An 18,809-nucleotide genomic window follows, 5' to 3' on the forward strand; every position below is an offset into this window, starting at 1 on the left:
TGAATGCATGGTTGGGGAGATGGTGCAGGAGGGAGGGCTTTAGATTCTTGGATCACTGAGTCTGTTTCTGGCGAAGGTGGGATCTGTATAAGATGGGCGGATTGCACCTGAACCAGAATGGGACCAGCATCCTTGCTAGAAAGTTTGCTAGTGCTGTTGGGGGGGGTTTAAACTAATTTGGCAGGGGGATGGGATACAGAGTGGATGCACAGTAGGGGGTGTTGTACAATCAAATATTAATGTGAAGCTAAGTCAGTCCGGAGGACAGAGTAAATGTAGACCCTTTGAGGCTCAGGCAGATGATGCAAGGCTGGATTGTATCTATTTTAATGCAAGGAGTCTCATTAGTAAGGCAGATGAATTGAGGGCATTGATTAACATGGGAATATGATATTTTTGCTATTACTGAGACATGGTTGAGGAAAGAGCAGGACTGGCAGCTTAATTTTCCAGGGTATAGAATCTTCAGATGTGATAGGAAAGGGGGTACAAGAGGAGGTAGCATTGCACTGTTGATTAAAGAGACAATTACTGCAGTAAGGAGGGATGATATCCTAGAAGGTTCCTTTAAAGAGGCCATATGGGTAGAACGTAAAAACAAAAAAGGGGCAGTCACTTGGCTGGGGGTGTACTACAGGCCTCCAAACAGTCAGGGAGAGATAGAGGCGCAGATATGTAGGCAAGTCTCAGAGGTGCAAAAATAATAGGGTAATAATAGGGGATTTCAACTTCCCCAATATTAGAGGGGATAGTATTGGTGCAAAAAGCTTAAAGAGGGCGGAATTCTTCAAATGTATTCAGGAGAGCTTTTTGAGCCAGCACGTAGAGAGTCCTACAAGAGGTGGGGCGTTACTGGACTTAATCCTGGGGAATGAAGCCGGCCAAGTGGTAGAAGTGGCAGTGGGGGAGCATTTCGGGGATTGTGACCATAATTCTGTAAGATTTAAGATTGTTATGGAAAAGGACATAGAGGGACCGGAAATAAGAGTACTGAATTGGGGGAAGGCAGATTGCAATATGATGAAACAGGATCTAGCCAAAGCGAACTGGGAGCAGCTTCTTGCAGGAACGTCTACATCAGACCAGTGGGAGTCATTTAGAAGGGAAATTGTGAGGGTTCAGGTGCAGCATGTTCCTGTAAAGGTGAAGAGTAGGACCAACAGGTCAAAAGAACCCTGGATGTCAAGGGATATAGAGGATTGGATAAGGAAAAAAAGGTGGCGTATGGCAGATTCAGAGTGCTGAAAACAGTGGAGGCCTTGGAGGAGTATAGAGTGTAGGGGAGTACTTAAAGTAATTAGGAGAGCGAAGAGGGGGCATGAAAGATCACTGGTAGACAAGATAAAGGAAAATCCCCAGGCGTTTTATAAGTATGTTAGGGGAAAGAGGATAACCAGGGGAAAAAGTGGGGCCCATTAGGGAGCAAAGAGGCAATCTGTGTGTGGAGCCGGAGGACATAGGGGAGGTTTTGAATGATTACTTTTCATCTGTGTTCACTATTGAGAGGGACGATGTAGGTGTAGTGATCAGGGAAGGGGATTGTGATGTACTTGATCAAATTAGCATTGAAAAGGAGGAAGTATTAGCTGTTTTAGAGGGCTTAAAGGTGGATAAATCCCCAGATCCAGATGAGATGTGTCCCAGGCTGCTATGTGAGGCAAGGGAGGAGATAGTGGGGGCTCTGATGCAAATTTTCAGATCCTGTCTGGCCACAGGCGAGGTACCAAAGGATTGGAGGACAGCGAATGTGGTACCATTATTTAAGAAAGGTAGCAGGGATAAACCAGGTAATTACAGGCCAGTGAGTCTAACATCAGTGGTAGGGAAATTATTGGAAAAAATTATGAGACAGGATTAATCTCCACTTGGAGAGGCAGGGATTAATCAGGGATAGTCAGCATAGCTTTGTCAGGGGGAGATCGTGTCTAACAAATTTGATTGAATTTTTCGAGGAGGTGACTAGATGTCCAGATGAGGGTAAAGCAGTTGATGTAGTCTACATGGACTTCAGTAGGCTTTTGATAAGGTCCCATTTGGGAGATTGGTTAAGAAAGTAAAAACCCATGGGATCCAGGGTAATTTGGCGAATTGGATTCAAAATTGGCTTAGTGGCAGGAGGCAGAGGGTGATGGTAAAGGTTGTTTTTGCGAGTGGAAGCCTGTGACCAGTGGTGTACCACAGGGATCGGTGCTGGGATCCTTACTGTTTGTAGTGTACATTAATGATTTAGACATGAACATAAGAGGTATGATCAGTAAGTTCGCAGACAACACGAAAATTGGTGGTGTTGTAAATAGGGAGGAGGAAAGCCTTAGACTACAGGACGATATAGATGGGCTGGTAAGATGGGCGGAGCAGTGGCAAATGAAGTTTAATCCTGAAGTGTGAGGTGATGCACTTTGGGAGGTCTAACAAGGTAAGGGAATATACAATGGATGGTAGGACCCTAGGGAGTACAGAGGGTCAGAGGGATTTTGGTGTGCTTGTCCATAGATCACTGAAGGCAGCAGCACAGGTAGATAAGGTGGTTAGGAAGGCATATGGGATACTTGCCTTTATTAGCCGAGGCATAGGTTATGATGGAGCTGTATAAAACGCTGCTTAGGCCACAGTTGGAGTACTGTGTACAATTCTGGTCGACAAACTATAGGAAGGATGTGATTGCAATGGAGAGGGTGCAGAGGAGATTCACCAGGGTGTTGCCTGGGCTGGAACATTTCAGTTATGAAAACCGACTAGATAGACTGGGGTTGTTTTTCTTGGAGCAGGGAAGGCTGAGGGGGGACCTGATTGAGGTATACGAAATTATGAGGGGCATTGATAGGCTAGATAGGAAGAAACTTTTTCCCTTAGCGGAGAGGTCAATAAGGGGCATAGATTTAAGGTAAGGGGCAGGAGGTTTAGAGGGGAGTTGAGGAATTTTTTTCACCCAGAGGGTTGCTGGAAGCTGGAACACACTGCCTGAAAGAATGGTAGAGGCAGAAACACTCACTACTTTCAAGAAATATTTAGATGAGCACTTGAAACGTCATAACATACAAGGCTATGGGCCAAGTGCTGGGAAATGGGATTAGTTAGGACAGGTGCTTGATGGTTGGCATAGGCTCGTTGGGCTGACGGGCCTGTTTCTGTGCTGTAAAACTCTATGACTCTAACTCTAACTCCATGACTCTAACCCAAACTGAGCATCAGTGAGCTGGTTTTTACTGTTCAAGTGGCACTTGATAGCACTGTTGACGACACCTCCTGTCACTTTGCTGATGGTTGAGAGTAGACTGATGGGGCAATTGGACAGATTGGATTTGTCCTGCTTTTTGAGGATAGGATATAACCTGGGCAATTTTCCACATTGTTAGGTAGATACCAGCATTGTAGCTGTATTGGAACAGCTTGACTAGAGGCACTACTAGTTCTGCAGCACAAGTCTTCAGTGCTATCGCCAGGATCTTGACAGGCCCCATAGCCTTTGTAGTGTCCAGTGCCTTCAGCCATTTCTTGATATCACGTGGAGTAAATTGGATTGGCTAAAGACTGGCATCTATGATGCTGGGGACTTCGGGAGGAGGCCAAGATAGGTCATCCACTTCTGGCTGAAGTTAGTTGCGAATGCTTCAGCCTTTTCTTTTGCACTGATGTGCTGGGCTCACCCATTGTTGAGGTTGGGGATATTTGTGGAGCCTGCACCTCCTGTTAGTTGTTTAATCATCCACCACCATTTACGACTGGATGTGGCAGGACTGCAAAGCTTTGGTCTGATCCGTTGGTTGTGGGATTGCTTAGCTGTGTCTATTGCATGCTGTGTCCACTGTTTGGCATGCAAGTAGTCCTGTGTTGTAGCTTCGCTGGGTTGACACCTCATTTTGAGGTATGCCTGGTGCAGCTCCTAGCATGCTGTCCTGCACTCCTCATTGAACCAGGGTTGATCCACGGCCTGATGGTAATGGTAGAGTGGGGGATATGCCGGATCATGAGGTTACAGATTGTGTTGGAATACAGTTCTGCTGTTGCTGATGTTCCACTGTGCTTCATGAATGCCCAGTTTTGAGCTGTCCGATCTATTCTGAATCTATCCCATTTAGCTCGTTGGTAGTGGCACATAACACGATGGAGGGTATCCTCTGTGAAGATGGGACTTCGTTTTCACAAGAATTGTGTGGTGGGTCACTCCTACCAATACTGTCACAGACAGATACATCTGTCTCTACAACAGGTATATTGGTGAAGACAATGTCAAGTATGGTTTTTCCACCTACTGCAGCCCTAGTTTGCCAGATATGTCCTTCAGAACTTGGCCTGCTCGGCCAGTAGTGGTGCTGCTGAGCCATTCTTGGTGATGGGCATTGAAGTCCCCCACCCAGAGTACATTCTGAGCCCTTGCCACCCTCTGTACCTTTTCCAAGTGGTGTTCACCATGATTCATCAGCTGAGGGAAGGTGGTAAGTAATCAGCTGGAGGTTTCCTTACCTATGTATGACCTGATGCCATGAGACTTCATGGGGTCCGGAGTCAATGTTGAGGACTCCAAGGGAAACTCCCTCTTATCTGTATAACACTGTGCCGCCACCTCTGGTGGATTTGCACACCAGAAACTCCCACAGACAGCAATATGATGATGAACGGATAATCTGTTTTTGTAATATCGATTGAGAGATAACTATTGGCCAGGACACCAGGGATAACTTCCCTGCTCTTCGAAACGGTGTCTTGGGATCTTTTACTTCCACCTGAGAAGGCAGACGGGGCATCCGAAAGATGGCGCCTCTGACCATGCAGCACTCCCTCAGTACTACACTGGAGTGTCAGCCTAGATTTGCATGCTCAAATCCTGGAGTGAAATTTGAAACCGAAACCTGACTCGGAGGCAAGAGTTCTACCAGCAGAGCCACAGCTGACACAATAAGAATATAAATAACAGAGGATGTTGCAGTAAAGGAGGAGGTAGTAGAAAAAATGGATAGGATAAAAATAAAAAGGAGGCGCTTAAAGGGTTGGCAGAACTCATAGTCACCCTGTCTGGATGTAATGCATCATAGATTGTTGAGAGAAGTAAGGGTAGAATTTGCAGAGGCTCTGCCACAATATCCAGTTCTCTTTAGATTTGGGAGTGGTGCCAGGGAATTGGAGGATTGCAAATGTTATACCCCAGTTCAAAAAAGGGGCTAAGGATTAACCCAGCAACTACAGGCCAGTCAGCCTAATGTTGGTGCTGGGAGACATTAACCAGAGACAAAATTGATTGGCACTTGAAAAAATTAGTTAATAAAGTCAGCATAGATTTGTTAACGGTAAACTGTTTGACTAACTTGATTTCAGTTCTTTTGAAATAACAGATGGTTGATGAGGGTAGTGCAATTGATGGTGTATAAATGGACTTTCAAAAGGCATTGAAGTAACACATGGTATCCCAGGTTTTGTGGTTAGTAGCCGTTGAATGGCAGAGCCGTTCATCACAGTTACACTTCTCCAAAGACTTTCTATGGGCTTTTTCACTGGAAGTTGTTGTAATTAGAAATCCATTTCAGCATAGTGCCTGCTACCAGGGATCTGGGACCTGTGTGAACAGGGCAAGCAACTGTGTATCTTGTTAGCCAATCAAATTGTAGAATTCTTACTGGGGCATGCAGATTCTGAGCTACGAAGTATAAGTTAGAATATTCAATACCAACTCAGTTACAGGAAGAGAAATGGAGGGGGAGAAAAGGATGGGATTAAGCAGAGCACGATAAGAGACAAAGAAACAGTAAAAATTATTTATATCTTTTAATTTTTAAAAATCTCCAACAATTATTAAAATCTGAGAGAATGAGATTTCATACTTGTAAAAGTTAATTTTCAGTACCTGAAAGGTCAATTACAGCCAAACAACCTATCACACCATTAAAAAGAAAAAGTTCTCTCACACTAGAATGGATAAGCCTCAACTTTTTTCTGAAGTGTTTAGTGGCTATCTAGTGTGTAAGTACCACTAGGTCATGCGTTCCGTGTGTTTCAGTGGTGCATTTTGCCGAGATACCAATATAAAAAAGCTTCTGGAGGAGTATGGCAGTTCTGACAGCAGCTTCCTGAATATCTGTGTTTTACTGTGGATGTGTGGTTGCTGGAATTTGCTGTCCAATTTACTGTCTAATAGTGCTGAGTGCTGAAAGTCTCACCGATTTTATTTATTAAAAAAAAAATCCAAAATATAGGCCAATATCCATGAGGAAAAATTGAAGCCCATGGATTTAAAGTGGCAGTGCACATCTACAAAATTGGCTGAGGGATGGAAAGAAGAACATAGTGGTGAACTGTTTTTCCAATTGAAGGGAAGTATGTAGTGATGTTCTCTGGGAGTTCATGTTGGGGGCACTGCTCTATTTAATACATTTTAATGTATTAGACTTGGGTATAAAGGGCATAATTTCAAAGTTTGCAGGTGATACAAAACTCAAATGTCGAACAGTTTCAGGAGGACATGGGTAAACTGATAAAAATAGGCAGACGCGTAACAGATGAAACTTAATGCAGAGAAGTGTAAAGTGATTTACTTTGGTATGAAGATTGAGGGGAGGCATTATAAACTAATGATGCAAGGAAGAGAGAGACTGGGAGTGTGTAGTACATAAGTCTTTGAAGGTGGCAGGAAAGGTTGAGATGACTGATAGAGACACATGGGCTCCTTGGCTTTATAAGTAGAGACAGAGTACAAAAGCAAAGAAGTTGTACTAAACCTTTATAAAACACTGGCTAGGCCCCGGCTGGAGTATTGTTTCCAATTCTGGGCACGATACTTTAGGAAGAATATCAAGGTCTTGGAGAAGGTGCAGAGGAGTTCCACGAGAATGGCACCAGACTTGTTATGCGGAGAGACCAGTGAAATTTGGGATGCTGTCCTTAGAGCAGAGAAGGTTAAGGGTAGAGTTGCTAGAGGCATTCAAAATCATGAAGGGTTTGAATGGAATGAATAAGGACAAATTGTTTCCAGTGACAGAGGGGTTGGAAACCAGAGATCACAGGTTTAAGGTAATTGGCAATAGTACCAGCAGTAACATGAGGGGACAAAAGCATTTACGGAGCGAGTTGTTATGATCAAGAATGCATTGCCAGAAAGGGTGGTAGAAGCAAATAATTTTCAAAATGGAATTGGATTAATACTTGAAGGAAAAATAATTGCATGGCTATGGGGAAAGAGCAAGTAATCGGTCTAATTGGAAGAGTTGACACTGCAAAGAGTTGACACAGGCATGATGGGCCAAATGGCCTCCTTTTGTGTGGTATCTATATGTTGAGTATGAAGACTTGCATAGACTACTTGGACTGTTTCTGTGCTGTAGATTTTCTGCAGAAGTATGTGGTTGGCTTATCTTCAGCTTTTTATTAAATAAACAGTGGCCACAATAGGTTTACAGCTATGCGTTTATTTAAAAAACATAGAATATCACTAATGTCATGGTGATTTAGTATTTGGAATCTATGATGAATATTTACTGAGTTTATTGCAGCTGTCTCCTTGCTATGGATTCCCTGTGTAGCCTGATCTTGTTTCCATGGGAAGGGTTATGTAGCAGCTGCTTTTAAGGCTGGTGACAACCAAAAATAGTTGGGCTACAGAGAATCTACATTTTTCACTTTGCATTAACTTTAATTTTGAAAATTACAATATAGTTGAAGGTGTAATAGGTGAAGAGAATATTCAAGATACTTAAAAACTTGGGCTGAATTTTTGATGCAATGTGGAGATGGAACTGGAGGCGGGTAAGCGAGCACGCAATTTCCCGTTACCAACCGGCATGCCAGCATGCTGCGAAGGCCCTGCCCCCTACCTCGGGGCAATTTTCATTGAGGCTGGATTTGGATGGGTGATGGCTACCTGGTTGCCAGTGGCGGGTAACCAATTAGGCCAGTTAACCTGTCAACTGAAGGCATTTGTCAGAAGGTGTCTGGAATTTTCCACTTGGCAGGTGCCCCCACCCCCCCCACAACGCCTGCCGAGGCCAAAGCCTGGCCAATAAATTGAGGTGGCCTCGTGGCAGCAGACCAAGGGGCCATGGGTGCGTTATTGTGGAAGGGGAACTTTCAGTGATGTTCTGGCAGCTGTGGCCACTTTTCATTTTTAGTCTTTGAAAAATGTGTCAGAGGGTGCCTGCATCTTGAGGTCCTCCAGCTCCCGGGAGCCTGCCCGCCATTCTTAATTGGATGGGACTCCCCGAGGTGGCCACTTAATTGGTTGTCTCCTCAAATTTGCTTTTGTCCTAGCGCTACCATTTGTTGGGCTCCTTGCCTGCATTTCCTCCCAACTGTGGAATCAGGACCTGGGAATGAAAATTCAGCCCCTTGTGTCTGTGTGCACTTTCTGTCGACAAAATCTTATTTTTTGTTGTCCTGTTTTCATCTTTTTCATTATCAATTCTTATGTCCCCATTTATAATTGAAACTAGACGTAATACAATTCCACTGGTGGTGATGTCACAGCTCAGGTTTTCATCACTCAGCTGTTCAGTCTGCACGACAAAGAAGTCAACAGGCACTGATCGTGTGGCCCCAAGGCTGTTGAAACAAGAGATAGCAAAGACACTGACCACGATTTTTCAATTCTTGGTAAATATTCAAAATGTGGCATAGAACTGGGGAGTAGCCAATGTAATGCCCTGTCTCAAGAAGAGAAGGAAGAAATAAATTGGGTATCTAGACACCAGTTAGTCTAATAAATTGAGGGCAAACTGTTGGAATCTATAATTTCAAGTAAAATTCTTAAACATTTAGAAATGCATTGGTTGACGCTGGACAGTCAGTGCAGAATTTTAATTGTATGTGTTTGAAATTGGAGCGTTTTTAATGTACTTCATTAGATCAAGGGAATGGAGTAGATGTAGCATATCTGAATTTTCAGTATGTATGTTGCAGTGGCTGTAATTGGAAACAATATAAGACAACATTACAAAATACATCTCACTTTCTACAGTTTCCTAGATATGTTTCTGAACTATTCAAAAGTAGCCTACTTGCAAATCTCTTGGTATGTATTGCCCTTCATGCTATATCAGAAAGTTTTTCTATACAAGTAGTTTATATTATAAGCACTAAATTTCCACTGGGATTAAAATGAAGTACAGATATAGGAAAAGGAAGGACAGCAAGTGACCAGATGGAACATTATGCCTGTTCCATATTTTCATGGTGCAACTTGTGCTCATCATGACCTCCATCCATTTTACTATACCAGCTAACCATGCTGGGTCAAAATCCTGGAACTCCCTTCCTAACAGCACTGTGGGTGTACCTACCCCACATGGACTGCAGCGGTTCAAGGAGGCAGCTCACCACCGCCTTCTCAACGGCAATTAAGGATGGGCAATAAATGCTGGCCGAGCCAGCGACGTCCACATCCCATGAATGAATGAAAAAAAAAATCTCCTGAGAAGAAAAGAAAAACAAAAAACCCTACTTAGTTTCCTATGAGTTTGAAATCACCAGCATGTGAAATTTTTATTTCTTTTCCTGGATGTTTTTATTCACTCACTTTTGTTGGTGGTTAAGCCAGGAACTTAAGTTGCCTGTACTGATACGTAGTTTGAAAACAACATAAGCATAAGAATTTGACCCTGCTTGAGGAAAGATGTATATTTTTCATGTCCTTGAGTGGCTGTGGGCCATTTGCAAGGGGATGCATTTTTAATTCTAATCTTGTAGTTTTAAATGTGGTGCAAAACTTATACAGTGTGGTGTTCACATATCTGTGAAACTGCAGAATATTTCTTTTGAGAGAGGTTAAAGCACTTTATTGGTATGCAGCAGAAGGAACTTAACCCTACTTGTAGCCTGTGTTTTACAAGAGTACCTGCATGTCAGAAATGCCAGTGTGTTCCACTCTCCAGTTGATAGGACTGAACACTTCACAAACCTTTCCTTTTATAATTTTTGTGCAAGATGTCTGCACCACCTCTGGAGCATCTTGGGTTGTCTTTTTATTTGCATATTTGTTTCAATGTGAATGACTGCTACAAGTTTATTGCTGGTCATTGAACTAATTAACCCTGCCTTTGTGTCTAATCCCTTCGTCCCATAAACAAATGATTACTCTTCATACCTTGTAGCAGAAATGAATATCCATAATGCATAGTACTGAATCTCTCCCACTAAGTAACTTCCCTGTTCTTCCATCGCGATATCTACCCTTTTCTGCCTAAGCTACAGTGAGTCTCCTGAAGCGACCTTCCTATTTCTCTTAACTGTCCTTAATGCTACTCAGCAGCTGAAATTTGACACTGATGTTTTCACTGCTGCAGTAATTCATACAGTAGGAGACCATTTGACCCATCATGCCTGTGCCAGCTCTTTGAAGGAACTGTCCAATTTTTCTCACTTGCCTGCTCTTTTCCCATAGTCCTGTAATTTTTTTGCCTTCAACTGTTAATCCAATTCCCTTTTATTATTGAATCTGCTTCCATTGCAATCCTGATCATCATAACTAGCTGTTATTTTTACCCTCATGTCGCCTCTGATTCTTTTGCCAAATATCTTAAATCTGTATCCTCTGCTTACTGACCTTTCTGCCACTGGAAACCTTTTCTTCATACTTACTCTTTCAACCATCTTCATGATTTTGAACACATCTTTTAAATCTTACCTTAAACTCTTCTGCTTCAAGGAGAACAACCTCAGTTTCTCTAGTCTCTCCACGTAACTGAAGTCTTTTATTATTGGCACCATTCCAGTCAATCTCCTACATCCTCTCCAAGGCCTTGACATCCTTCCTAAAGTGTGGTGACCAGAATTGAACATGCTATTCCAACTGAGGCCTAACCAGTGTTTTAGAAAGGGTTAGCATAACAGCCTTGCTTTTGTACTGTGCCTCTGTTAATAAAGCCAAGGATCTGATATGCTTTTTTAACAGCCTTCTCAACTTATCCTGCCACCTTACAAGATTTATGTACGTACACCTCCAGGCCTCTCTGTTCCAGCATCACCTTTGAAATTTTAATCATTTAGTTTAGATTACACCTCTTCATTTTTCAAACTGAAATTATTTGGGGGCACAGGGCACAATTTTGAAATTTGCAGACGACACAAAACCTGGAAGTATAGTAAACAGTGAGGAAGTAGTAATAGACTTCAAGAAGGAATCGATAGACAGTTGATTGATTAAATTCAACATAGAAATGTGTGAAGTGATGCGTTTTGGTGAGAAGTGACAATAGATGCTAAATGGTACAATTCAAAAGGCCAGTGGGGGAGGTGGGGGTGCCAGAAGCAAGATACTTGGGAGTGTTTGTGCACAATTCTTTGAAGGTGGCAAGACAGGTTAACAAAGCGGTTAACAAAGCAGTCAACCAAGCATATAGAATACTGGGCTTTATAAAGGAAGAGTGCCTGCAGAGTCTCATCGACAGGTTTGCGGCTGCCTGCAATGAATTTGGCCTAACCATCAGCCTCAAGAAAACGAACATCCTGGGGCAGGACGTCAGAAATGCTCCATCCATCAATATTGGCGACCACGCTCTGGAAGTGGTTCAAGAGTTCACTTACCTGGGCTCAACTATCACCAGTAACCTGTCTCTAGATGCAGAAATCAACAAGCGCATGGGAAAGGCTTCCACTGCTATGTCCAGACTGGCCAAGAGAGTGTGGGAAAATGGCGCACTGACACGGAACACAAAAGTCCGAGTGTATCAAGCCTGTGTCCTCAGTACCTTGCTCTATGGCAGCGAGGCCTGGACAATGTATGTCAGCCAAGAGCAACGTCTCAATTCATTCCATCTTCACTGCCTCTGGAGAATACTTGGCATCAGGTGGCAGGACCGTATCTCCAACACAGAAGTCCTCGAGGCGGCCAACATCCCCAGCTTATACACACTACTGAGTCAGCGGCGCTTGAGATGGCTTGGCCATGTGAGCCGCATGGAAGATGGCAGGATCCCCAAAGAGACATTGTACAGCTAGCTCGCCACTGGTATCAGACCCACCGGCCGTCCATGTCTCTGCTTTAAAGACGTCTGCAAACGCGACATGAAATCCTGTGACTTTGATCACAAGTCGTGGGAGTCAGTTGCCAGCGTTCGCCAGAGCTGGCGGATGGCCATAAAGGCGGGGCTAAAGTGTGGCGAGTCGGAGAGACTTAGCAGTTTGCAGGAAAAAAGACAGAGGCGCAAGGGGAGAGCCAACTGTGTAACAGCCCCGACAAACAAATTTTTCTGCAGCACCTGTGGAAGAGCCTGTCACTCTGGAATTGGCCTTTATAGCCACTCCAGGTGCTGCTCCACACACCACTGACCACCTCCAGGCGCTTACCCATTGTCTCTCGAGATAAGGAGGCCAAAGAAAAAAAAAGAAATAAAGGAAGCACAGAGTACAAAAGCCAAGAATTTATGCTACACCTATATAAAAGTGTAGTTCAGCCCCTGATGGAGTATTGTGTCTAATTCTGGACACCACTCTTCAGGAAGAATGTGTAGGCTTTGGAGAGGGTACAGAAGAGATTTGCTACAGTGGTTCCTGGAATGAGGGATTACAGTAATGTGGATAGACTGGCGAAGCTGGGGTTGTGTTACTTGTACAGCGGACAAGGCTAACAAGGTGGAGAACGAAGTATCTCGCTGTTGGCATCAAGAGAGGTGTTTAGAATCATAAGGGACTTATATAAGAGTAATTAACGGGGAAGTTTTTCCAGTGGCTGAAGAGTCGATAACCAGAGGACAGAGATTTAAGGTGATTAACAAAAGAACCAGAGGCAACATGAAGAAAAAAATTTTTTTTATGCAATGAGTGGTTATTATTTGGAATGCACTGCCTGGTAGGGTGGTGGATACAGATTCAATAGCAGCCTTCAAAAGGGCATTGGATAAATACTTGAAGGAGAAAAAAGTTGCAGCAAAATGGGGAAAGTACAGGATGTAGTACTAACTGGATTGCTCTTCGAAAGAGCTGGTGCAAACTCAATGGGCCAAATGGCAGCCTCCTGTGCTGTTCTATTCCAAGATATGTATCACTTCACACTTCTCTGCATTAGATTTCATCTGCCTTATGCCTACCCATTTCACCAGTCTATGTCCTCCTGAAGCATGTTGCTATCCTCCTTTTGTTTATTACATTTCCTAGCTTCATATCATCTGCAAGTTTTAAAATTATGATCTGTATACCCAAGTCCCAGACATAAATATATCTAAAAAGAGCAGTGATAATAACCAGGTGAAGTTACAGTTCGAGATAAATGCAACACTATTCTTAAATGAGTGACGTCATCTTGGTTCTTGGATTTACCATATGTGTTCATTCCTGAAGTTAAACCCTCTCGAGCCACCATCATGAACTATATTTTATTCCATTTAGTTTTCGTGATATCCCTCTGAATGGGTAAAGAATCAATGACCTTAAGGGAATAAGCCTTAACAGAACACTGAGCACCTCGGTTTTGGATTTTGCAGCTCCTCCGCCTGTACTGGGGGAACTTCTATGCTTCAACCTACTCTGCTTCTTAAACGGCTGTGTTTTTTTGATTTAACTATAAATAATGATATAAAATCCAAGTATCAAGTAAAAATAAGAACAAAATGTAATCCTATGTAAAATGGTGACCAAATTATATCTGTGCACCCTGGTCCAATTGTCCCCTCCTTCAATCCCACTTCAAATCATGACACTTGGCATTTCACACGGAGTCGAGAGCATCAGAGATTTACCAGTATATGTTATAGATTGATAGATGCATTGAGAAGGGCAATGGAAAAAAAGACAAACATGTCACTAAATGGTCATAGAAATGGGATTTGAGGTGCTAAATTTGTGGGACCTTTCTGTGAACAGTTTGGCTGCCACTTTTCCTCCATTACATTAGTGGCTATATTTCGGAAGTACTTTGGGATACTTTGGAACATCCTAAGGTCATGAAAGGTGGTATATAAATGTAAGTTCTATCTGTCTCTGTTTCTTTTTCTTTCTTAAAGAACAATCATCAGGAAAATAAATCCTTGTTAGACTGTCTTCAATATTACTCATACCACCTAAAGATTAATACAAATGGTGTACATATATACTAAAGAGGTACCTTCAATTCCCTCATTAATTCAGTAGAAAGAAGAATTTTTAGGTTACTTGTAAACCTAAAACAAAGCATCCAGGACCAGAAGTTCATTGAAAATCAGTCGGTTTCTTTACATCAGGAAAGCTTCATTAGCATAAAATCCATTTTGCAAACATCTACAGGTCTTTGTCAAAGAATTAGTACTGATTGTAATGAATTTTGAAGAGCAGCACTTCTCATACAATGGAAGTAAGAATGCCACTAATGCATCTATACTGGAAAGCATCCTTTTTACTTGCAAATTTTCCAACAAAAAATAAGCATATTGTTTAGAAGTTGGGGGTCATATTGAAGAGCTTTGTATTCTACTGTGGAACGCATCTCTTTAGTGTGCAAATACTGCATCTGTAATGCAATACATTGTTTCAAAAAGCTGAGCTGGACAGTATTTAATGTCTATGTTTATTAACCTGAGGACTGTCATGGCATTGCTGCATCAAAAACATTTTCATAATAAAACTTTAATGCAGTTGTAGTAGAATTCAACACTCCAAATAATTTGATCATGTTAGTTTCTTTTGAAGAATTTTGGCTGTTCAACAACTTTCTTAATCCTTCTGCTACTGTGCTCCAAACCTTTTTTTATGGGAAGAGAAAAGCTTAACAATTCTACCGTCAAATTACATTTAAATTTTAATCTTGCAAAATTTTAACTTTACATTTAGATCATCATTTTAATCATTTTAGTATGTTCGTGAAAGTATTCAACCATCTTTAAATATTTTAAGTATCATATCACAACCTAAGTTTCAACAAGTGGTATTTATGGCATTGAAGATTCTCTGAAACAGCAGAAATATAATTCAGAATAGCCTATGGTTATAACTAATATGAAAGTAACGTAACTACCTTGGCTTTAAAAAAAAAGCGCATTACATTAATAGTCTTTTAAATTGGTCCCTTGCACATAGCAGGAGTATTGTTTAAGGATGAGCCCCAATCTATAACACTGTACCGGCACATTTATGGTATGAACAATGTGAAACTGTCCAAGCAATTGAGATTTTAGGAACATTTGCTTTTATAGAGCGGACACATTAAAGCAACAGCAATGGCTTCTCGGTTACAACTGAACAGCACCAACCTCAGCGACATGGAGGAATGGGAAATACAGTTCTTGAAATGTTGGATTTCAAGTGGAAGTGTGTAATTACAGAGCATTCCATTTATGAATGTGGACATAGGAATTTACAATTGTAAAAGTTGACAGTGGCCGGAATTTTACGTCACCCCAGCGAGCCGGATGTTGGCGGGGGGCGGGGAGTGGCGTAAAATTGAGCGGGAGGTCTTCCCGGCCCGCTCCCACCTCTGGTTCGCTTTACATGGGGCACGATGGGGGGTAGAAAGAGAGATATGGGCCACATGCCCGAGGCCAATCGAGGCCCTTAAGTGGCCACTTACGGGCCTTCGCCTGCCTGCACGGGTATTTTACCCGTGGTAAACGTGAAAGGCATCCCAGTGATTCCTGGTACCCTCTCAGCACGCCCGGGGGGAGGGGGGGGGGCCTGACAATCTGTCAAAGGATGCCCAATTGAGGGTTGCCTCCGCTTCCCCAATCACCCACAGAACTCGAGACGCCCCTTTTCTCCCCCCCTCCACTTCAAACGACCACCCTTGCCTCGCTGGTTCACAACCGATTTTTTTTCTCCAGTGAGGCAGACCCAACTTACCTTCAGTCCTGGCTCCATGTCCTCGGCTGGGTTGCAGTCCCAGCAGTGGCCACCGCTCCAAGTGACGCTGCTGGGACTAAGAGCTGCTTGGGACTAAGAGCTGCCGGCCCAATGAATGGCCGGCAACTCAATGAGGCGGGACATCCTCCCTCAAGCGGGTGGAAGTCCCGCCTCTGAACATTTAAAGCCTGGGGACCTGTAAAATGTGGATGAATTCCCTGGGCTGGGCGGATGTGGGTTTGCCACCAACTTTTATGTCGGTGGCCTGCTCCTGTCCGCCTGGCGTAAAATCCAGCCCAATATATCCTTGTACAACATTTTTACTATGTTGTAGGTATATAGTTCCTCATAACACATTTCTCGTTATGATTTAGGAATGCTTTTATGACTATGGTAATACCTGCTTCTATTACTCTTAATAGGTAGCAGTAATGCCAACTATTCAGCCTTGACACCACTGGTAAGACCATAGCACGAGTTGTCCAGGTGTGTCCACCTGCCATTTTGACAAACACAGCTAAAAGATAGTTGTGCTGTTTCATCTAAATAAACATGAACAAAGCCATGGGAGATTAGCCTGTTTATACTGATGTTACATCAGTGTTTGATGGAACATTAAAATAAGATTAATATTTAACATTAAAGTCTTGGCTTTAAAACCTGGATGTCAGGCTTGGCTCACTGTTAGCACTCTTGCCTTTGAGTCAGATGATTGTGGGGCCAGGATTTGAGCATGTAATGTAAGTGGACAATTCAGTGCAGTATTGAGGGATTCAGGCCAATAACACATCAGTAGTCTCTATCCCATTGTTGACCAAGGTGTTATGGCATGTAACTGATTTTTCTCTCAACAACTTGCTTATTTTAATGCCTGACCAGAATTGGAACCTGCATTGTCATTTTTACTCATCACATCAGGGGGAATCTATGTAGTAATTTATCAGAATTCCCCAGTTATGAGTCAGCCATTTTAGTTTTTAATAAAGTGCTTTCTAACTATTTTAGAACTACATACCTCCATTTTAAAAGACAAAAGTACAAGAATCTCATGCCCATTGAACCGAAAGTTCTATTTATTGTACCGTGTTCAATTGAGGAAAAAGTGTCTACTCTTAAGCTGAGCTTGACTATGTGCAAAAATGCAAGCGACTAATTTTGTTTGGGGTGTGGGGGATGGTAGAATATGCAATTAAGATAGAGGGAGGATCATTTGATGGGAAGTCATAATGTGTTCTTAAAGTGTAGATACACTGAAAGCCTTGTTTTCTTGAGCCACGTTGGCATTCATGACTTCGCATCGCAGTCTATTATTGGATGAGAATGCAATATTTGAAAAATAAAAGTTTTCAAAGTGTGGATAGCGGTCAGGAGGATGGGACTTCAGATAAGTCTTTGAGGATTGGCATGGGGCTTAATGGTCTTTTCCTTTTTAAAAAATTATTTGTTCTTGGGATGTGGCTGACTCTTGCCCAGCATATTTAATTCCCATTCCTAGTTCCCCCAAGAAGGTGGTGGTAGTCCACCTTGAACTGCTGAAGATATTTTAATTCTGTCATGTAAAGGTTGTTTTTAATGATGTCATTTACTAGGCCACTTCGGAAACGTTAAGAGCCAACCACGTCTGGATTAGAGTAGTGTGTAGGCCAGACCACGTAGGGATGTAGATTTCCTCGCCTGAAAGTCAAGAGTTAATTGGGGTTTAAGAACAATTTCGATGGCTCTGTGCTGTAAAAATTATACAGTTTGATAGTTTGATCTTAGAGTAGGTTAAAGGGTCGGCATAACATCGTGGGCCGAAGGGCCTGTACTGTGCTGTACTGTTCTATGTTCTATGTTTATCCTAACAAAGCTCCACCATAGAATGGATGAGGATGTTTGCAGCATTTTTGAAGACCATGTAAGATCATTGGTTCGCAGCCTGGGCAAAACTTCTTAACATTTAAATTAAGTGTTGAATTAGACATATGAATCTGCAGAGACAGAAAGGAAAATTTAGAGAAGAAATTGGAGAATTGAAGCTATCGCTAGGTGGTGAGAGGAAAGAAGACTTTGAAAAGAGCTCATTTAAAGGAAAACAGAGTTAAGATTAAGGACTGCGTATGCTTTAGAAAGCTTGTGGAGAACTAACTACCTCACTGGAATCTGGTTTCAATTAGTCCCATGGTGAAGCACACCCAGGATTGTTGAGTTTGAATGGGGGACTGTATTTTTGTGCGATGATAAGAGTACATCATTCACTTCTTATAGGGCACCTGTATCATGTTCTGTCTCTGCTGTTATTTAAGACTGAAGGAACGCATTTTTGCAACTGATGAACAGATCTGACTTTTGACAAGCAATTAGAATTTCTTCATTCTAAATTCTTGGTGTGTCTAAGAAATCCTTGCAATAAAATCAGTCTCACGAGAGTGGTCTGGTATTTGAATATATGGGAAAAGTGATTTTTACCTTGTGGAGTTGAAGATCTAAAAATTGTATTTTTGACTCTGAAAATCAGAACAATAATCGAAAAATAACTTTATAGGATTTAAGTGGCTTGGATAAATCTGAAGAGTTCAGAAGATATAAAAAAAAGCTAATGAAGCACAATCTCTAAGTTAAGAATGTTAGAGGAAGATTCCAAAATCCAAGGTCTAGCTAGACATAGGCAAATATTTGTGCATTACAAGGAAGAGGTAAATTTGAGCACAGAAGGTAAAGTTAGCTTCCTCAAAAGAGAGCAGATGTTGAAAGAAGGAAGGAATAGCATGGTGACAGGTAGAGATTCATCCTACTGATGTCCAGCCCAGTTAGTGTTAGATGAATTTTCTGAGGGATAAATTACAAAGCTGCAGGAAAATATGAAGCAATAAAACTCCTTTCTAATAAAAGGAAATTTAATGTTAAATATGTGTAATCTTCTAAAGAACTCATGAGTTTAAAAGCTTGTTTTCAACAGTTCTAGAGCTTTCTTTGGAAATTCTGCTTACACAACTTTTTTTGCTCTGCTTGAGATGTGACTTTACTTTGTAATGCATTAAAATGTGATATGCTGATACTGAAAGTGGCATGAACAAAGTAAACCCTACAAATTCATCTTTTTG

At 42.1% G+C, this 18,809-nt stretch overlaps 1 protein-coding gene across 4 annotated transcripts in view; it reads left to right on the top strand.

Moving 5' to 3' along the window:
• LOC137380107 (serine/threonine-protein kinase WNK2-like) overlaps positions 1 to 18,809 on the top strand; it is a 258,006-nt gene that overhangs the window by 49,802 nt on the left and 189,395 nt on the right. The window lies entirely within an intron of this gene.

Source organism: Heterodontus francisci, chromosome 19 (assembly GCF_036365525.1).
Source record: "Heterodontus francisci isolate sHetFra1 chromosome 19, sHetFra1.hap1, whole genome shotgun sequence".
Taxonomy (NCBI): Eukaryota; Metazoa; Chordata; class Chondrichthyes; order Heterodontiformes; family Heterodontidae; genus Heterodontus; species Heterodontus francisci.